Below are 19,618 nucleotides of genomic sequence, written 5' to 3'. Positions count from 1 at the left end.
GGAGGGCGTGGATGGAATGGGATTGTGCTGATTTTTCAGTGTTTTTCGATTTTTGGGGGTGTTCATGGGGAGGGACAGGCCATGTGGCTGGGGTCCATTTTGAGTGCTGCTACAGGCCCTGGCCATGTGCTGGGAGGCAAGTGGCCATTTTGAATGCAGGCATTGTTGTTAGGCCTGCAACCATTTTGCTTACTTTTCAACCTTTATGCCCAGGGGTAGTGAGTCTTGCATGGGCCTAGTCTTTCTGTGGGTTGTCTTGAATTTAAACATCATGGAGGGCATGGATGGAATGGGATTGTGCAGATTTTTCAGTGATTTTCGTTTTTGGTGGCTGTACTTGTGGCCTTTTCACCAGGGGTATTTGAGTCTAGCATGGGCCTAGTCTTTCTGTGGGGTGTCTTGAACTTAAACATCATGGAGGGCATGGATGGAATGGGATTGTGCTGATTTTTCAGTGATTTTCGTTTTTTGGGGCTGTACTTGTGGCCTTTTCACCAGGGGTAATGAGTCTTGCATGGGCCTAGTCTTTCTGTGGGGTGTCTTGAACTTAAACATCATGGAGGGCATGGATGGAATGGGATTGTGCTGATTTTTCAGTGATTTTCGTTTTTTGGGGCTGTACTTGTGGCCTTTTCACCAGGGGTATTGAGTCTTGCATGGGCCTAGTCTTTCTGTGGGGTGTCTTGAACTGAAACATCATGGAGGGCATGGATGGAATGGGATTGTGCTGATTTTTCAGTGTTTTTCGATTTTTGGGGGTGTTCATGGGGACAGGCCATGTGGCTGGGGGCCATTTTGAGTGCTGCTACAGGCCCTGGCCATGTGCTGGGAGGCAAGTGGCCATTTTGAATGTAGGCATTGTTGTTAGGCCTGCAACCATTTTGCCTACTTTTCAACCTTTATGCCCAGGGGTAGTGAGTCTTGCATGGGCCTAGTCTTTCTGTGGGTTGTCTTGAATTTAAACATCATGAAGGGCATGGATGGAATGGGATTGTGCTGATTTTTCAGTGATTTTCGTTTTTGGGGGCTGTACTTGAGGCCTTTTCACCAGGGGTATTTGAGTCTAGCATGGGCCTAGTCTTTCTGTGGGGTGTCTTGAACTTAAACACCATGGAGGGCATGGATGGAATGGGATTGTGCTGATTTTTCAGTGATTTTCGTTTTTTGGGGCTGTACTTGTGGCCTTTTCACCAGGGGTATTGAGTCTTGCATGGGCCTAGTCTTTCTGTGGGGTGTCTTGAACTTAAACATCATGGAGGGCATGGATGGAATGGGATTGTGCTGATTTTGCAGTGTTTTTCGATTTATGGGGGTGTTCATGGGGAGGGACAGGCCATGTGGCTGGGGGCCATTTTGAGTGCTGCTACAGGCCTGGCCATGTGCAGGGAGGCAAGTGGCCATTTTGAATGCAGGCATTGTTGTTAGGCCTGCAACCATTTTGCCTACTTTTCAACCTTTATGCCCAGGGGTAGTGAGTCTTGCATGGGCCTAGTCTTTCTGTGGGTTGTCTTGAATTTAAACATCATGGAGGGCATGGATGGAATGGGATTGTGCTGATTTTTCAGTGATTTTCGTTTTTGGTGGCTGTACTTGTGGCCTTTTCACCAGGGGTATTTGAGTCTAGCATGGGCCTAGTCTTTCTGTGGGGTGTCTTGAACTTAAACATCATGGAGGGCATGGATGGAATGGGATTGTGCTGATTTTTCAGTGATTTTCATTTTTTGGGGCTGTACTTGTGGCCTTTTCACCAGGGGTATTGAGTCTTGCATGGGCCTAGTCTTTCTGTGGGGTGTCTTGAACTTAAACATCATGAAGGGCATGGATGGAATGGGATTGTGCTGATTTTTCAGTGATTTTCGTTTTTTGGGGCTGTACTTGTGGCCTTTTCACCAGGGGTATTGAGTCTTGCATTGGCCTAGTCTTTCTGTGGGGTGTCTTGAACTGAAACATCATGGAGGGCATGGATGGAATGGGATTGTGCTGATTTTTCAGTGTTTTTCGATTTTTGGGGGTGTTCATGGGGACAGGCCATGTGGCTGGGGGCCATTTTGAGTGCTGCTACAGGCCCTGGCCATGTGCTGGGAGGCAAGTGGCCATTTTGAATGTAGGCATTGTTGTTAGGCCTGCAACCATTTTGCCTACTTTTCAACCTTTATGCCCAGGGGTAGTGAGTCTTGCATGGGCCTAGTCTTTCTGTGGGTTGTCTTGAATTTAAACATCATGGAAGGCATGGATGGAATGGGATTGTGCTGATTTTTCAGTGATTTTCGTTTTTGGTGGCTGTACTTGTGGCCTTTTCACCAGGGGTATTTGAGTCTAGCATGGGCCTAGTGTTTCTGTGGAGTGTCTTGAACTTAAACACCATGGAGGGCATGGATGGAATGGGATTGTGCTGATTTTTCAGTGATTTTCGTTTTTTGGGGCTGTACTTGTGGCCTTTTCACCAGGGGTATTGAGTCTTGCAAGGGCCTAGTCTTTCTGTGGGGTGTCTTGAACTTAAACATCATGGAGGGCATGGATGGAATGGGATTGTGCTGATTTTGCAGTGTTTTTCGATTTATGGGGGTGTTCATGGGGAGGGACAGGCCATGTGGCTGGGGGCCATTTTGAGTGCTGCTACAGGCCCTGGCCATGTGCAGGGAGGCAAGTGGCCATTTTGAATGCAGGCATTGTTGTTAGGCCTGCAACCATTTTGCCTACTTTTCAACCTTTATGCCCAGGGGTAGTGAGTCTTGCATGGGCCTAGTCTTTCTGTGGGTTGTCTTGAATTTAAACATCATGGAAGGCATGGATGGAATGGGATTGTGCTGATTTTTCAGTGATTTTCGTTTTTGGTGGCTGTACTTGTGGCCTTTTCACCAGGGGTATTTGAGTCTAGCATGGGCCTAGTGTTTCTGTGGGGTGTCTTGAACTTAAACACCATGGAGGGCATGGATGGAATGGGATTGTGCTGATTTTTCAGTGATTTTCGTTTTTTGGGGGTGTTCATGGGGAGGGACAGGCCATGTGGGTGGGGGCCATTTTGAGTGCTGCTACAGGCCCTGGCCATGTGCTGGGAGGCAAGTGGCCATTTTGAATGCAGGCATTGTTGTTAGGCCTGCAACCATTTTGCCTACTTTTCAACCTTTATGCCCAGGGGTAGTGAGTCTTGCATGGGCCTAGTCTTTCTGTGGGTTGTCTTGAATTTAAACATCATGGAGGGCATGGATGGAATGGGATTGTGCTGATTTTTCAGTGATTTTCGTTTTTGGTGGCTGTACTTGTGGCCTTTTCACCAGGGGTATTTGAGTCTAGCATGGGCCTAGTCTTTCTGTGGGGTGTCTTGAACTTAAACATCATGGAGGGCATGGATGGAATGGGATTGTGCTGATTTTTCAGTGATTTTCGTTTTTTGGGGCTGTACTTGTGGCCTTTTCACCAGGGGTATTGAGTCTTGCATGGGCCTAGTCTTTCTGTGGGGTGTCTTGAACTTAAACATCATGGAGGGCATGGATGGAATGGGATTGTGCTGATTTTTCAGTGATTTTCGTTTTTTGGGGCTGTACTTGTGGCCTTTTCACCAGGGGTATTGGGTCTTGCATGGGCCTAGTCTTTCTGTGGGGTGTCTTGAACTGAAACATCATGGAGGGCATGGATGGAATGGGATTGTGCTGATTTTTCAGTATTTTTCGATTTTTGGGGGTGTTCATGGGGACAGGCCATGTGGCTGGGGGCCATTTTGAGTGCTGCTACAGGCCCTGGCCATGTGCTGGGAGGCAAGTGGCCATTTTGAATGTAGGCATTGTTGTTAGGCCTGCAACCATTTTGCCTACTTTTCAACCTTTAGGCCCAGGGGTAGTGAGTCTTGCATGGGCCTAGTCTTTCTGTGGGTTGTCTTGAATTTAAACATCATGAAGGGCATGGATGGAATGGGATTGTGCTGATTTTTCAGTGATTTTCGTTTTTGGGGGCTGTACTTGTGGCCTTTTCACCAGGGGTATTTGAGTCTAGCATGGGCCTAGTCTTTCTGTGGGGTGTCTTGAACTTAAACACCATGGAGGGCATGGATGGAATGGGATTGTGCTGATTTTTCAGTGATTTTCGTTTTTTGGGGCTGTACTTGTGGCCTTTTCACCAGGGGTATTGAGTCTTGCATGGGCCTAGTCTTTCTGTGGGGTGTCTTGAACTTAAACATCATGGAGGGCATGGATGGAATGGGATTGTGCTGATTTTGCAGTGTTTTTCGATTTATGGGGGTGTTCATGGGGAGGGACAGGCCATGTGGCTGGGGGCCATTTTGAGTGCTGCTACAGGCCTGGCCATGTGCAGGGAGGCAAGTGGCCATTTTGAATGCAGGCATTGTTGTTAGGCCTGCAACCATTTTGCCTACTTTTCAACCTTTATGCCCAGGGGTAGTGAGTCTTGCATGGGCCTAGTCTTTCTGTGGGTTGTCTTGAATTTAAACATCATGGAGGGCATGGATGGAATGGGATTGTGCTGATTTTTCAGTGATTTTCGTTTTTGGTGGCTGTACTTGTGGCCTTTTCACCAGGGGTATTTGAGTCTAGCATGGGCCTAGTCTTTCTGTGGGGTGTCTTGAACTTAAACATCATGGAGGGCATGGATGGAATGGGATTGTGCTGATTTTTCAGTGATTTTCATTTTTTGGGGCTGTACTTGTGGCCTTTTCACCAGGGGTATTGAGTCTTGCATGGGCCTAGTCTTTCTGTGGGGTGTCTTGAACTTAAACATCATGAAGGGCATGGATGGAATGGGATTGTGCTGATTTTTCAGTGATTTTCGTTTTTTGGGGCTGTACTTGTGGCCTTTTCACCAGGGGTATTGAGTCTTGCATTGGCCTAGTCTTTCTGTGGGGTGTCTTGAACTGAAACATCATGGAGGGCATGGATGGAATGGGATTGTGCTGATTTTTCAGTGTTTTTCGATTTTTGGGGGTGTTCATGGGGACAGGCCATGTGGCTGGGGGCCATTTTGAGTGCTGCTACAGGCCCTGGCCATGTGCTGGGAGGCAAGTGGCCATTTTGAATGTAGGCATTGTTGTTAGGCCTGCAACCATTTTGCCTACTTTTCAACCTTTATGCCCAGGGGTAGTGAGTCTTGCATGGGCCTAGTCTTTCTGTGGGTTGTCTTGAATTTAAACATCATGGAAGGCATGGATGGAATGGGATTGTGCTGATTTTTCAGTGATTTTCGTTTTTGGTGGCTGTACTTGTGGCCTTTTCACCAGGGGTATTTGAGTCTAGCATGGGCCTAGTGTTTCTGTGGAGTGTCTTGAACTTAAACACCATGGAGGGCATGGATGGAATGGGATTGTGCTGATTTTTCAGTGATTTTCGTTTTTTGGGGCTGTACTTGTGGCCTTTTCACCAGGGGTATTGAGTCTTGCATGGGCCTAGTCTTTCTGTGGGGTGTCTTGAACTTAAACATCATGGAGGGCATGGATGGAATGGGATTGTGCTGATTTTGCAGTGTTTTTCGATTTATGGGGGTGTTCATGGGGAGGGACAGGCCATGTGGCTGGGGGCCATTTTGAGTGCTGCTACAGGCCCTGGCCATGTGCAGGGAGGCAAGTGGCCATTTTGAATGCAGGCATTGTTGTTAGGCCTGCAACCATTTTGCCTACTTTTCAACCTTTATGCCCAGGGGTAGTGAGTCTTGCATGGGCCTAGTCTTTCTGTGGGTTGTCTTGAATTTAAACATCATGGAAGGCATGGATGGAATGGGATTGTGCTGATTTTTCAGTGATTTTCGTTTTTGGTGGCTGTACTTGTGGCCTTTTCACCAGGGGTATTTGAGTCTAGCATGGGCCTAGTGTTTCTGTGGGGTGTCTTGAACTTAAACACCATGGAGGGCATGGATGGAATGGGATTGTGCTGATTTTTCAGTGATTTTCGTTTTTTGGGGGTGTTCATGGGGAGGGACAGGCCATGTGGGTGGGGGCCATTTTGAGTGCTGCTACAGGCCCTGGCCATGTGCTGGGAGGCAAGTGGCCATTTTGAATGCAGGCATTGTTGTTAGGCCTGCAACCATTTTGCCTACTTTTCAACCTTTATGCCCAGGGGTAGTGAGTCTTGCATGGGCCTAGTCTTTCTGTGGGTTGTCTTGAATTTAAACATCATGGAGGGCATGGATGGAATGGGATTGTGCTGATTTTTCAGTGATTTTCGTTTTTGGTGGCTGTACTTGTGGCCTTTTCACCAGGGGTATTTGAGTCTAGCATGGGCCTAGTCTTTCTGTGGGGTGTCTTGAACTTAAACATCATGGAGGGCATGGATGGAATGGGATTGTGCTGATTTTTCAGTGATTTTCGTTTTTTGGGGCTGTACTTGTGGCCTTTTCACCAGGGGTATTGAGTCTTGCATGGGCCTAGTCTTTCTGTGGGGTGTCTTGAACTTAAACATCATGGAGGGCATGGATGGAATGGGATTGTGCTGATTTTTCAGTGATTTTCGTTTTTTGGGGCTGTACTTGTGGCCTTTTCACCAGGGGTATTGGGTCTTGCATGGGCCTAGTCTTTCTGTGGGGTGTCTTGAACTGAAACATCATGGAGGGCATGGATGGAATGGGATTGTGCTGATTTTTCAGTATTTTTCGATTTTTGGGGGTGTTCATGGGGACAGGCCATGTGGCTGGGGGCCATTTTGAGTGCTGCTACAGGCCCTGGCCATGTGCTGGGAGGCAAGTGGCCATTTTGAATGTAGGCATTGTTGTTAGGCCTGCAACCATTTTGCCTACTTTTCAACCTTTAGGCCCAGGGGTAGTGAGTCTTGCATGGGCCTAGTCTTTCTGTGGGTTGTCTTGAATTTAAACATCATGAAGGGCATGGATGGAATGGGATTGTGCTGATTTTTCAGTGATTTTCGTTTTTGGGGGCTGTACTTGTGGCCTTTTCACCAGGGGTATTTGAGTCTAGCATGGGCCTAGTCTTTCTGTGGGGTGTCTTGAACTTAAACACCATGGAGGGCATGAATGGAATGGGATTGTGCTGATTTTTCAGTGATTTTCGTTTTTTGGGGCTGTACTTGTGGCCTTTTCACCAGGGGTATTGAGTCTTGCATGGGCCTAGTCTTTCTGTGGGGTGTCTTGAACTTAAACATCATGGAGGGCATGGATGGAATGGGATTGTGCTGATTTTGCAGTGTTTTTCGATTTATGGGGGTGTTCATGGGGAGGGACAGGCCATGTGGCTGGGGGCCATTTTGAGTGCTGCTACAGGCCCTGGCCATGTGCAGGGAGGCAACTGGCCATTTTGAATGCAGGCATTGTTGTTAGGCCTGCAACCATTTTGCCTACTTTTCAACCTTTATGCCCAGGGGTAGTGAGTCTTGCATGGGCCTAGTCTTTCTGTGGGTTGTCTTGAATTTAAACATCATGGAGGGCATGGATGGAATGGGATTGTGCTGATTTTTCAGTGATTTTCGTTTTTGGTGGCTGTACTTGTGGCCTTTTCACCAGGGGTATTTGAGTCTAGCATGGGCCTAGTCTTTCTGTGGGGAGTCTTGAACTTAAACATCATGGAGGGCATGGATGGAATGGGATTGTGCTGATTTTTCAGTGATTTTCGTTTTTTGGGGCTGTACTTGTGGCCTTTTCACCAGGGGTATTGAGTCTTGCATGGGCCTAGTCTTTCTGTGGGGTGTCTTGAACTTAAACATCATGGAGGGCATGGATGGAATGGGATTGTGCTGATTTTTTTAGTGATTTTCGTTTTTTGGGGCTGTACTTGTGGCCTTTTCACCAGGGGTATTTGAGTCTAGCATGGGCCTAGTCTTTCTGTGGGGTGTCTTGAACTTAAACATCATGGAGGGCATGGATGGAATGGGATTGTGCTGATTTTTTTAGTGATTTTCGTTTTTTGGGGCTGTACTTGTGGCCTTTTCACCAGGGGTATTTGAGTCTAGCATGGGCCTAGTCTTTCTGTGGGGTGTCTTGAACTTAAACATCATGGAGGGCATGGATGGAATGGGATTGTGCTTATTTTTCTGGGGTTTTTTTCGATTTTTTTGGGGTGTATAACTAAACTGATGTTCCTCTGTCTTCCATTGTTTTTAGGTGCACAAGATTCAAGAGAACCACCAGTGCCAGGAAGAAGTCCTGCAGCGGTGTGTGTGTGCAGCATAACGTCACGCAACGTCACGTCTGGCCTCAGACAACTCTACAATTCGGGCAACTGCGGCCTGCTGTCTGACCTGCTCTGAAGAAGATGGCCCCAAAAAAAGGTCTCCATAGCTCCTCTAGCAAGAAAGTTGCTAGTAAGGAGCAGAAGAAGCAAGTTACCAAGGAGGCTGGTGTACCAACCGCCACGTTTGTTGGGAGCAAAAAAAAAAGTACGCCTGCAGCAGCAGGATCTGCTGGGGACCAAGCTGGGAGCAGCAGCCCCGCTCCATTGGGTTCAGTGCCTCCACCACCACGCCAACTTAAGTCAAAGCCCTTGAGTGCTTCAGAGGCATTCAGTGTACTTCTCCAATCACCATCGACCAGTGATGTTGGCTCATTGCAAGAAAGTAGCAGCAATGTCCCTGAATCAACACAGGTTGTTGCAACTCATCTGACAAGTGTTGAACCACCACAGCCGCAATAACAACATGTGCAAGTAGTACAAGGCCAAGCACATGTGGAAGGAGAGGCAGCGCAAGGAGATGCGCAAGCAGAGGTACATGGAGGGTCACAAGTGCCCACAATAGTTGTTCCTCCCGAAGTAGGGGCACCTCAGGAAATTGACAATCAGACCGAGGTATCATTTGAGAAAGCCACTCCTCCTGATGATCATTCATTGTCTTCCACATCCCTAGCAAGGAAAAGCTCAAGGGGGGTGTCTACATCTTCTTCAAGCTCACCTCCTACTGATGATCTGGATGACGATTGGGTACCACCACGGCAGCCTGAGAGTGAGGCACCCCATGATCTGACAAAGATACCTAAGAGTAAAAGGAAGGTCGTCGAAAAACTCATAGCTATGGAGTGTGATGAGGCTCAACAAGAAGTGACGCATACTGCTGCTGATGAAGCCTCTCACGACGACGAGCCAGTCATCACAAAGGTCACTGCAGCCCCAGCGGGCATGCAGCAAAGAGACATTTTGACCCTATCCCGAGAAGCTGCTGAGCGTGATGATGATGTCGACGAGGAGTCAATGGAAACACAACAATCATTGGATTTGGAGTTAACTAGTACACCAACACCTACCGCTTCCATATTTCTTCCTCGCAAGAAGGGACTTCCATCCACCTCGACCTCAATTAGTGATGGTGAAAGTGCAAAACGTACTGAAGTTCAGAAATCCACATCCTCCACTTCATCTGGCATTAGCAGCAGGACCACCACCACCAGTATCGCCGCCTCCTCCGGCCCCCAAAGACATTTCAAGTCTCCAGTTTGGGACTTCTTTAGTGTTTGCCCAAGAATGGAAAACGTAGCCATTTGTAGCATTTGTAAGCTTCGAGTTAGTCGTGGTAAGTTTGGTACCAACTATGGTACCGGAGGCCAGAGAGGTCATCTTAGGAGAGCGCACCCTGTCCTATGGTTTGCGCACCTAGAGGTGGTCAAGGAAGCCCGAATTGCACGTAATGAAAACGTTGATTTTTCATCTGATGATGACGAGGAGGAAGAAGACGATTCAAACACTTCACTTACACCCAGTACCCCTGTCAGCAGCACACCCCATGTGAGCCACACTAAGAGTGTGGGAGAGAGTGAGACATCAATGCGGAAAAGTTCATCAGCGAGCGTAACTGGGTCGAAGATATCATCATCATCCCGTAAATCCTTGGTCCAGGGCAACATTAAAAAGATGTTGTTGACAGAAGCGCAATATGAACGCAACCACCCACTGACGCATCTGTATAACACTAAGCTGGCTAAAATGCTAGCTCTGGACCTTCTCCCGTTTTCTTTTGTAGAAGGGGTTGGTTTTCTAGAATTAGTGGCAGCACTCTGCCCTAAATGGAAGGTTCCTAGCCGGTTCTATTTTGCCCGAGTTGCGGTTCCAGCACTACATGAAGATGTTCTGAAGGTGATTGGGGCAGCTTTGCTGAAGAGTGCTGTTCACACTATACATCTGACAACATACATGTGGACCAGTGGCGCAGGCGCTGATTACATGTGCATCACTGCACACTGGGTCTCTTTTTCAGGGGCTAAAGCAAAGCTAAACTCAGGTGTTGACGCGGACATTGTTTTTAAAGCTGCTCGGAAACATGCAACACTAGCCATGTTTGGTTTGGAGAAACGTCACACAGCAGAAAACATTTTGGATGTCTTTAACACAAAGGTCCTTCAGTGGCTGTCCCCAAAAAAACGCCAGGTTGGTTATGTTTCCACGGACAATGGCGCCAATATAGTTAAGGCCATGAGGCTGGGTGAGTATTTCAGAGTGCCGTGTTTGGCGCACTGTATAAACCTGGTTGTTCCAAAAATTCTTGGGTAATAAAGACAGTGCAGCGTACAGAGTATTGGACACCTGCCGAAAAATGTGCAACCATTTCAGCCATTCTTTTAAGGCCCGGAAGCAGCTGAGGAGCCTGCTATATCAACGTCAAATGCCAGTGAAAGCACTCATCCAGGAGGTGGTAACACGTTGGAACTCAACCTTCTACATGCTTGAGCGTCTGTATGAGCAGTATACGGTACTCGATCAATATTTCTTTACAGAGGGTACAGCTCAGGAGGACCTGAGGATGGGTGCGGCGCAATGGAACATAGTTCAAAGCCTGACACGCATGCTTCGTCCTTTTGAGTTCTTCACGCGTGCAGTCAGCAAGGAGGACTGTAATTTGGGAAAAGCTATCCCATTGTTGTACATGCTGGAGCACCAACTGAAGGAGGTGTGTTCTGTGTTTGAAAAAGATGTAATAAACCAAGACTCTTTTGTTCTGGCTGAGAAATTATTAGAGCTCCTACAAGGTGATGACCGTCTTAACATGATCCACTCAGAACAGCATTACATTTGTGCTACTATTCTGGATCCACGCTACAAAAAGGCGCTGGCAGGCCAAGCATTCTTTCCTTTTGATGATGAACATGTTCCAAAGTACAAACGTTGGCTAGCCGTGTCAGCCAAGAGGTTTGAAAGAGAACGGCAGAAAATTGAAGGAAATGGCAGTACATCAGAAGGCCATCCCCAGTCAAAACAATCCACTTCTGCACCTGTTGCTGTGGCACAAGTGACCTCTCAGCCGTTAAAGACACCGGCAACCGGATCATCTGCACCAGACACAACAGAAACATTGGAGGCTGAAGAGGATTGGCTAGCTCGGCTTGGGTTTGGTTCTCAAAAGGTCAGAGGCACAGCTACAGCTAAGCAAAGTGGAGGAACCTTGGATGAGGACCTTGAGTCGATGGTGAAGGACTATCTGAATGACTCAACAGAGGTCTATGTTAAAGCTGACCCATTGGCGTATTGGCATGGGAAAAAAGAATTGTGGCCACAGCTCACCAACCTGGCTTTAAACTACTTGTCTTGCCCACTCGCAAGCGTGTCTTCTGAACGTGTTTTCAGTGCTGCTGGTGGCATTGTAACTTCCAAACGGAGCCGCCTCTTGCCCAAAAATGTGGAGAGGTTAACAATGATCAAGATGAATCAGCACCTCATACCACCAGATTTCAGAGTACGAGAAAGCGCGCCGGATGAAGACGAGGTGGCCAGCAACATAGATGAGGGAATTTCTACTCTGTCAGGTGACACTGAGCTCACCCTGCCTGAATTCGCAGAGTATGATGACGAAGCCTTATTCTTATTCCTGGACCGTGATACCGAGCCCTGAAAATGAGTCAATAACTTTCTTTTTCGTCCTTATTCACTTTTATTCCTGTGTGTCTGTCTTTCTTTGTTGTGCACAGTTAATATATTTCAAACTTTAATCAGATAATCACAAAAACAAGCCCATCAGCAGAACTGTCTTCACTGGTTTGCTAATTGATTTGAAGGTGCCACAGTCTGCATTCCTCAGATTCACAAGTTCAGAAGAACATGCTCCTCTATCCTCCTACTCCAGACTCCTATTTCCATCAAAGCAGAGGGCTGGTTTACGCCCAATGAAGAAAGACTCAGCACTTGTGGGGGTGTTGTTCTACCTCTTTGCAGGTGAGTTGACGGTGCTGGGGCCATTGCTGGGAAGCTCTAATACCGGATAAAAGTAGTTTGGACCAAATCCCAGGCGGAAATTTTTTTGTGTTTTTGATGACTTGCTTGCCTTTGAGGTGCTCTTAGGGGGGGTTCCGTCTGTTTGTGGGTGAGTTCCGTGGTCTGGGAGCACTGCTGGGACACTCTTATCTTGATTGCATTTGCTTTTCAGGAAATCCGTGGTGGCAACCCCGACTTATGGCCTAGCTACGCAGCGCGTTTGGACCGAAGGCCGAGAAATATTGCAAGTATGAGATTTTGCTTTGGGCCTGTTTGGGGGTGTTATGCTTTTTGGCGGGTGGGTTGGCGGGTCTTGGGGCATTCCTGAGAAGGTCTAATACCGGTTAGAAGTGGTTGGGACAAAATCCAGGCCGATTTTGTTTTTGCTATTTCTGACATTTTGCTCAATGTAGCGTTTTCGGGGGCCTGTTTGGCGGGCTTCCTGGTGTTTGTGGGTGGGTTTCGGGGTCTGGGCGCACTGCTGGCTATATATACTTTACTTTGCAAGAGGTTTGAAGCAAATCCATGGTGGCAGAGGGGAGTTAGGGCCTAGCTGCAGAGCGCGCGCGGAGTGATTTGGGAAATTTGGGAAAAAATGACAAAGTCCCCATTTTTGTACTTTTGCTCTTTGGCTGTTTGGGGGTCTTCTACTCATTTTCTCCTGGGTTGACGGCACTGGGGCCATTGCTGGGAAGCTCTAATACCGGATAAAAGTGGTTTGGACCAAATCCCAGGCGGAAATTTTTTTGTGTTTTTGATGACTTGCTTGCCTTTGAGGTGCTCTTAGGGGGGGTTCCGTCTGTTTATGGGTGAGTTTCGTGGTCTGGGAGCACTGCTGGGACACTCTAATCTTGATTGCATTTGCTTTTCAGGAAATACGTGGTGGCAACCCCGACTTATGGCCTAGCTACGCAGCGCGTTTGAACCGAAGGCCGAGAAATATTGCAAGTATGAGATTTTGCTTTTGGCCTGTTTGGGGGTGTTATGCTTTTTGGCGGGTGGGTTGGCGGGTCTTGGGGCATTCCTGGGAAGGTCTAATACCGGGTAGAAGTGGTTGGGACAAAATCCTCGCGGAAAAGCCTTTTGGCACTTTTTGTAACTTAGGGTTCGTTAGGGTTAGCGCTAGCAGCAGGATTGCATGTGTTTCTGGGTGTTCTAGATTTTTGCAACTGAGTTCTGGGGTCCTAGAGCACTCGTGAAAATGTGTAATTTTGGTTGCAAGTCATTTGAAGAAAATCCATGGTGGGAAAGGGGGGATTTGGCATAGTTAAAGAAAGCCTTTGCCACTATTCTTAACTTAGGGTTCGTTAGGGTTAGCAGTATTTCTATTGCATGTGTTTGGGTGGGGGGGGTTTTCGAGTCTTGGAGCGATGCTGGCTATGGATACTTTTGCTTGGTTGCTTGCAAGTGGTTTGAATGCAATCCACGGTGGGTAAGGGGGTACTTGGGCCTACTTTTCCTTTCAAAGTACGTTTTGTCACCAGTTTTCTGCTAGGCCTCGTTTTTTGAGATTTGATTGGGGGTCTTCTACATTTTTGCGACTGGCTTTAGTAAGGGTCTGGGTGGGAGCACTGCTGGGAAGATCTAATTTTGTTCTAAAACACAGTTTACAGTACACCTAGCTTAAGGGGAAAGATCCGCTACATTAATTTGCCCATACTTATTTATCCTTCAAAAGGTGACTCAGACAGAGTACGCACTTTCAAAAATATTGTACTGTCTACGAGGAAAATCAAAGTGTGACTTTTTGCACTCCACAGCCTACATACCTTATATTTATTTATCAGTGGTGTTGTAATATTATATCACTTCCTGTTTTTCGTTGAATAATTACAGGCCGGGTTTCAGTCTGTGCAATGGGGAAAAAAGGATGGAGTCAGGCTTCACATTAGCGAGCCACAATTCAGCATCAGGCAGGCAGTGGACAGGGTGTCTTCTGGTCACCAACATTGATGGACGAAGCGTCAGCTGCAATGGAGGAGTGCCGCTAATGAGAGGAATTTTTTTCTACTTGCAACTTACTTACCAAATTTAACAGGACAACTACAACAACATACAGATACAGTATCCTTTGTGTTTTTCTCTGACTGTGACTGCATTTCTTGGATCTCTCTCTGCTTCTAAATTGATCCCTTAACACATCACTTAGTCCACTCCACAATCACATCTGCACCACACATAGTCATTTGTAAGTGCTCCTACGTAATTCGCAAGTCGCAGCACGCCCCAGCCCGTAGAGGACTGGGATGGCCCCAATGATGAAGCATGTCACCAAGGGGCAACCCTGGTGAGTGAGGGGACACCTAGAAAAAGAGCAATTTCTCCTTTTCTATCTACTATACCTTCCAGACCAACCCCATTGAGTGTGGTGAATGGATTTATAGTGACCAGCAAGGCTCTCAGGTATCTGGCAACAGAGACCTTATGTTGAATATATTTATCAATAATTCCACACACGCCCTGTACTGTCGCATTCTTTCTTCCACAGTTGTCGAAAGTACTACTTACTTTTCACTGACATGCATGCAGTAGTGCATGCACTTTCAAAGATTGATGGATAGGTTTGTACCCAAAGATTTGTTTATGTTCAATTGTTTGTCCATGCTGTGCTTTTTTACAGGGTGTCTTCTGGTGACCAACATCGATGGACGAAGTGTCAGCTGCAATGGAGGAGTGCCGCTAATAAGAGGATTTTTTTTCTGCAGGCAACTTACTTACCACTTTCAACAGGACAACTACAACAACATACAGATAAAGTATCCATTGTGTTTTTCTCTGACTGTGACTGCATTTCTTGGATCTCTCTCTGCTTCTAAATTGATCCCTTAACACATCACTTAGTCCACTCCACAATCACATCTGCACCACACATAGTCATTTGTAAGTGCTCCTATGTAATTCGCAAGTCGCAGCACGCCCCAGCCCGTAGAGGACTGGGATGGCCCCAATGATGAAGCATGTCACCAAGGGGCAACCCTGGTGAGTGAGGGGACACCTAGAAAAAGAGCAATTTCTCCTTTTCTATCTACTATACCTTCCAGACCAACCCCATTGAGTGTGGTGAATGGATTTATAGTGACCAGCAAGGCTCTCAGGTATCTGGCAACAGAGACCTTATGTTGAATATAGTTATCAGTATTTCCACACACGCCCTGTACTGTCGCATTCTTTCTTCCACAGTTGTCGAAAGTACTACTTACTTTTCACTGACATGCATGCAGTAGTGCATGCACTTTCAAAGATTGATGGATAGGTTTGTACCCAAAGATTTGTTTATGTTCACAATTGTTTGTCCATGCTGTGCTATTTTTTCCTGTCTCCCAAAACCTTTCCCAAAAACCCCCGTACCCATCCATTTTTCAAACCCTAACCCTCTTCCCCCGGGCTGTGTGGTTTTGATTGATGTGTGACTAAATTACAGCAATAAATCCACACACTTGCTGGGGAGGATAAGGTGATAGCAACAGGCTGGTGAAGAAATCCGAGGATATATTCTTACTCTGCTTGACAAAGACCCATGGCTAATGTCAAAGAACTTCAACCGAATTAGTAGTTATACTTTACCATTTGTTAGGCTACAATGTGGCACTGTTCTAGTGTACTTCTGTCACCTGCTATATTCTCTATTGTCTCGTTGAATTGCTCATGAGGACAAACCAGATTTAATTTTCTTTTTTTTCATAGGCATGCAACTGCCACTGTGTCACACCACTAGTACCACCACTATGAGGAAATTTTATCCGCCCAGGATTGCCAACCTTATTTGCTGTTTCCCGTGGAGCCAGCCCTGGGTCTAGCCCTACTTTCAAACACAAATTACAGGTAAGATAAGCGTTTGGTGGTTTGGGAGTATAATGGAGTATTAGGAGAGACGAGAGACTGACGGTAGTACTACTAAAGTCCTAGGACTCTTGAATTCACTTCACTTACTGTGTGAGAGGCACTTAGTGTTGAAAACATTTGGGCATTTACACTTAAAGGAAGAAAATGGAACTAAACTTTCAGGAAAACAAAGTCACTGTTAAACCCCCACCCACCAGGCAAGCAGTAAAAAACAGGTATGCTCAGATAAAGTTTGAAAAAGTATATTTATATCCCTAACAAAATAATCTCCCTTAAGACCCTCCCTAACCCCAATGATTGTCCTTCAAAAGTCCCCAAAAACCCAACTCCCAATTCCCACCCTCCAAAAGTCTCTAAAAAAGGGGCAAGGGACACTATGGGTGGATGCTGTTTACTTTTTGGGCCAGGGCATCATGCTCCTCGCGGAGCAAGGCGTGCTCTAAGCGGAGCCCCTCCAACACGTTTGTGAAGTGGTGGAGCTCCTGCTGAAGCGGGACACCATCAGGGTACTGCGGCGCAGGCGTGCCTTCACTGCCTTGCAGGTGCAATGGCTGTGAGAGGCAGCTGTTGTCCTTGCTGCTCGGCGGTGGCGTTTGGCTTTGGCAGCCCGGCTCAGTCTGGGTGGACCACTGTGCTGGGTGGCAGCCCGTGGGACCACGGAGGCCGATGCAGACGACGTTGTTGTTGTGGTCGACTGCACACTTTCTTCATCCTCCAGGGCCACCAGCCGCCGATATTCCGCAACAGTGGCATCGATCCTCCGTTGCCGGGCCGCTCTAGCCAGCTCCTTCCTCCTTGTTGGTTTGGAAGGAGCATCTATATGAAGAAAGAAAGACATAGTCTGTAACCAATGCTCTTTAAGATTAACTCAATCATTCAGCAGAAATTTGTGTTGCAGTACAACTAGCAACTTGCAAGCGCATTACATAACTATTGAGGCCAGTATCTATCTAACCTCCCACTTCTTCATCCTTGCTCTAACATTAGTGGGAGTTTAAGGAACAAATTCTACGAGCACTATGGACTTCCATTGGAGTCGACTATGAAAGTACACCAGTCTTATTCTTCTTCTTGTCTCTTGTTTAGGAAAATTGTTCTGCAAGCCGGCATAATGCCAGCACAGTGAACTTGCACCCGAGAAAAAGACACGCACGCCATGATGAGTGACCTAGACTTGCGTTGCGTTACTGTACCCGTCCAGTACATGCAGGTGGTGAAGCTCTTACTTTTCTATTACGGGTGGCACTGAGAATACTCTGTTACAAGGGCTACTGCTTAATTAATTTAACTTTCACCCTACAGTGCAAATGAGTACTAGAAATGGAAAATTGAAGAAGATAATCTGATTATCTATCACTTCACATGGGATGTTTTTGCTTATATATGGGATGACTTTAGGTGCTTTGCTTTTTATTGAGTGACCAGTGATACATCCACACATGAATGACTGAGTACTACTAAACTTATTAAGAGAGGTAGGGAGTGGCCACCGTAATAACCGGATCTATGCTGTGCTTGCAATACAACTACTGCTACTATTGATGGTAGTATTTGGACAAAATTAAAACTTCTTTTCCTTGCCTTTCCTACACTGGAACCGACGTGCGGGTGCAGTGTTACATGCTCTTCAAAGTTACACTTAGTTCATCCACTGACCGTCTACTCTCTCTAGATCATGGGTATTCACAAACTTTCTCTCAGGGGCTAAATTTACAGTGTAGTTTGTGGCAGAGGGCCGCACTGGTGGGGGCGGAGTCAGAGGGGGCGGGGCTAAAGCAAAACGAAAACTTGTGACCATGAGCTTGCACACAGGTCCCTGCAACAGATGCCTTCATCCACTGAGCCACCAGACCCAGCATTTACATACATCTCTCTCCCTCCTGCTCTCCCTCCTGCCCTCCCTCTCCATCTCTCTCTCCCTCCTGCCCTCCCTCTCCCTCTCCCTCTGTCATCTCACTGTGTGTGTGTCTGTCTGTGTCAGCCTTCAGCCCGGGCTGAGACAGCTTCCTCAACGCGCACACACAGACAGCCACACCAAAGTACTTAACAGGTCTTTAAAAGACCATTAACATATTATTGAGGCTTTGTTTGTTGTAGCACCCCTACATCTCAACCCTGACAATCACTGCTTGCCCGGCCCCACAGAGCAGAGGCTTTGTTCTATTTCACCTCTTTGTGGACCTGCATCTCCACTCTGCTCTGTGGGGGCCGGGGGAGCAGTGATTGTCTGCAAGGTCTGCACACCGCCAAGGAAGGCTTGCCGGGCCGCCACCGGCCCGCGGGCCGTAATATGAGTACCCCTGCTCTAGATACACATATGCTATCTAAGAGTCAGATAGTAGCATGATCCAGGTATATGGACACATACAGTTTCTGTGTCACCCACCCAGGCTGTTGTCCTTCCACCCATCATTGCTTCATCATTCACCCAGCCATGCATCTCATATTCTTGCCTTCCCAGCCACGTCTTCAATCTCAATAAGTAAGGAATATATAAGAGCTTACCCCTGGCCGCCACCACCACCGTCTCAACTCTCACAGCCGCCGCCTCCTCCCCTGAAGAATTGCCCTCCGCCTCCGTGTCGAGCACTACCACCTCCACGCTGGCCCCGCCACCAGATGTTCCACCTACAAAGTACATTTAAGAATGTTAGAATAAAGCACTCACTAGTATTTGGTCTAGGAATGAAGACATGTGAAAACAATGTAATTTGTGACTGTCTACTTTAAAGTTAAAAAAAAAGTCCCTTTTTCCAGGGAAGGTTGTCTTGCTGCACTTTTTGGCACAACTGATGAAGGCTGGTTTTTTAACACGCACCATTTTTATCCACACAGACAGAAGATGGACTTCTAACAACAAGATCAAGTTGAAACCAGGTGAGAGCTCGGCTCGACCACAAGAAATGTCTTCAATTAATCGTCAGCACTAACCACTTTTCCATTATCAGTTAAACGTTTAGTTTTATTATGACTTCATTTTAATAAATGTGTTTACTTTTAATAAAGCTTTTAAACTTAAATAGACTCTGTGTTTTTTGTCCAGACTAGAGTGACTGAGCGAAAGGTTTTGCAATTTTTGCAAGCATGAGTCCAGATAGAACACTTCAAAAGACAGTATGGACAATCCCAGAGGACTGCACTAAGTTGATAGAGCTATTGCTGACTAGAATGGGAGTTTCGCCAACCGTGCAATCTTAGTTAGCTACACAGACAGACTAATAAGAATAATCTAGTAATACCACAGGGAGTCATAGTAGAGGCAGGATAAGAATTTAGATACAGTCTACAAGAAGATCAAAGACGATTTTGAAAAAATCAAATGAGGAACGCTAGGAAAAATAGGTACTAGTCTAAAATGAAAACTTACTGTGGCCAGCAAAGGAGCCCTCGCCTGCCCGATCCTGGCCCTGTTCAACAGCATCCGCCGCCTGCTGTTCCTGTGTCCTCCCCTCGCCCCTGGGGGGAGCTGACGTACAACATGAAAGAAAGAACAGAAAACATGGATGATTGTTGCTTGTCAATGTCAACCAAATCAAACATTTCAAAACAACAATAACAAAATATTTCCGCGAAATTACATTGATTAGGGTTAGTTTTCATTGATTTACGGACCTGCGACTTCTAAAGTCACGTAACTCACTAAACAAAGTACTG

Source organism: Lissotriton vulgaris, chromosome 10 (assembly GCF_964263255.1).
Source record: "Lissotriton vulgaris chromosome 10, aLisVul1.2, whole genome shotgun sequence".
Classification (NCBI taxonomy): domain Eukaryota; kingdom Metazoa; phylum Chordata; class Amphibia; order Caudata; family Salamandridae; genus Lissotriton; species Lissotriton vulgaris.
This window is presented reverse-complemented; position numbering follows the sequence as displayed.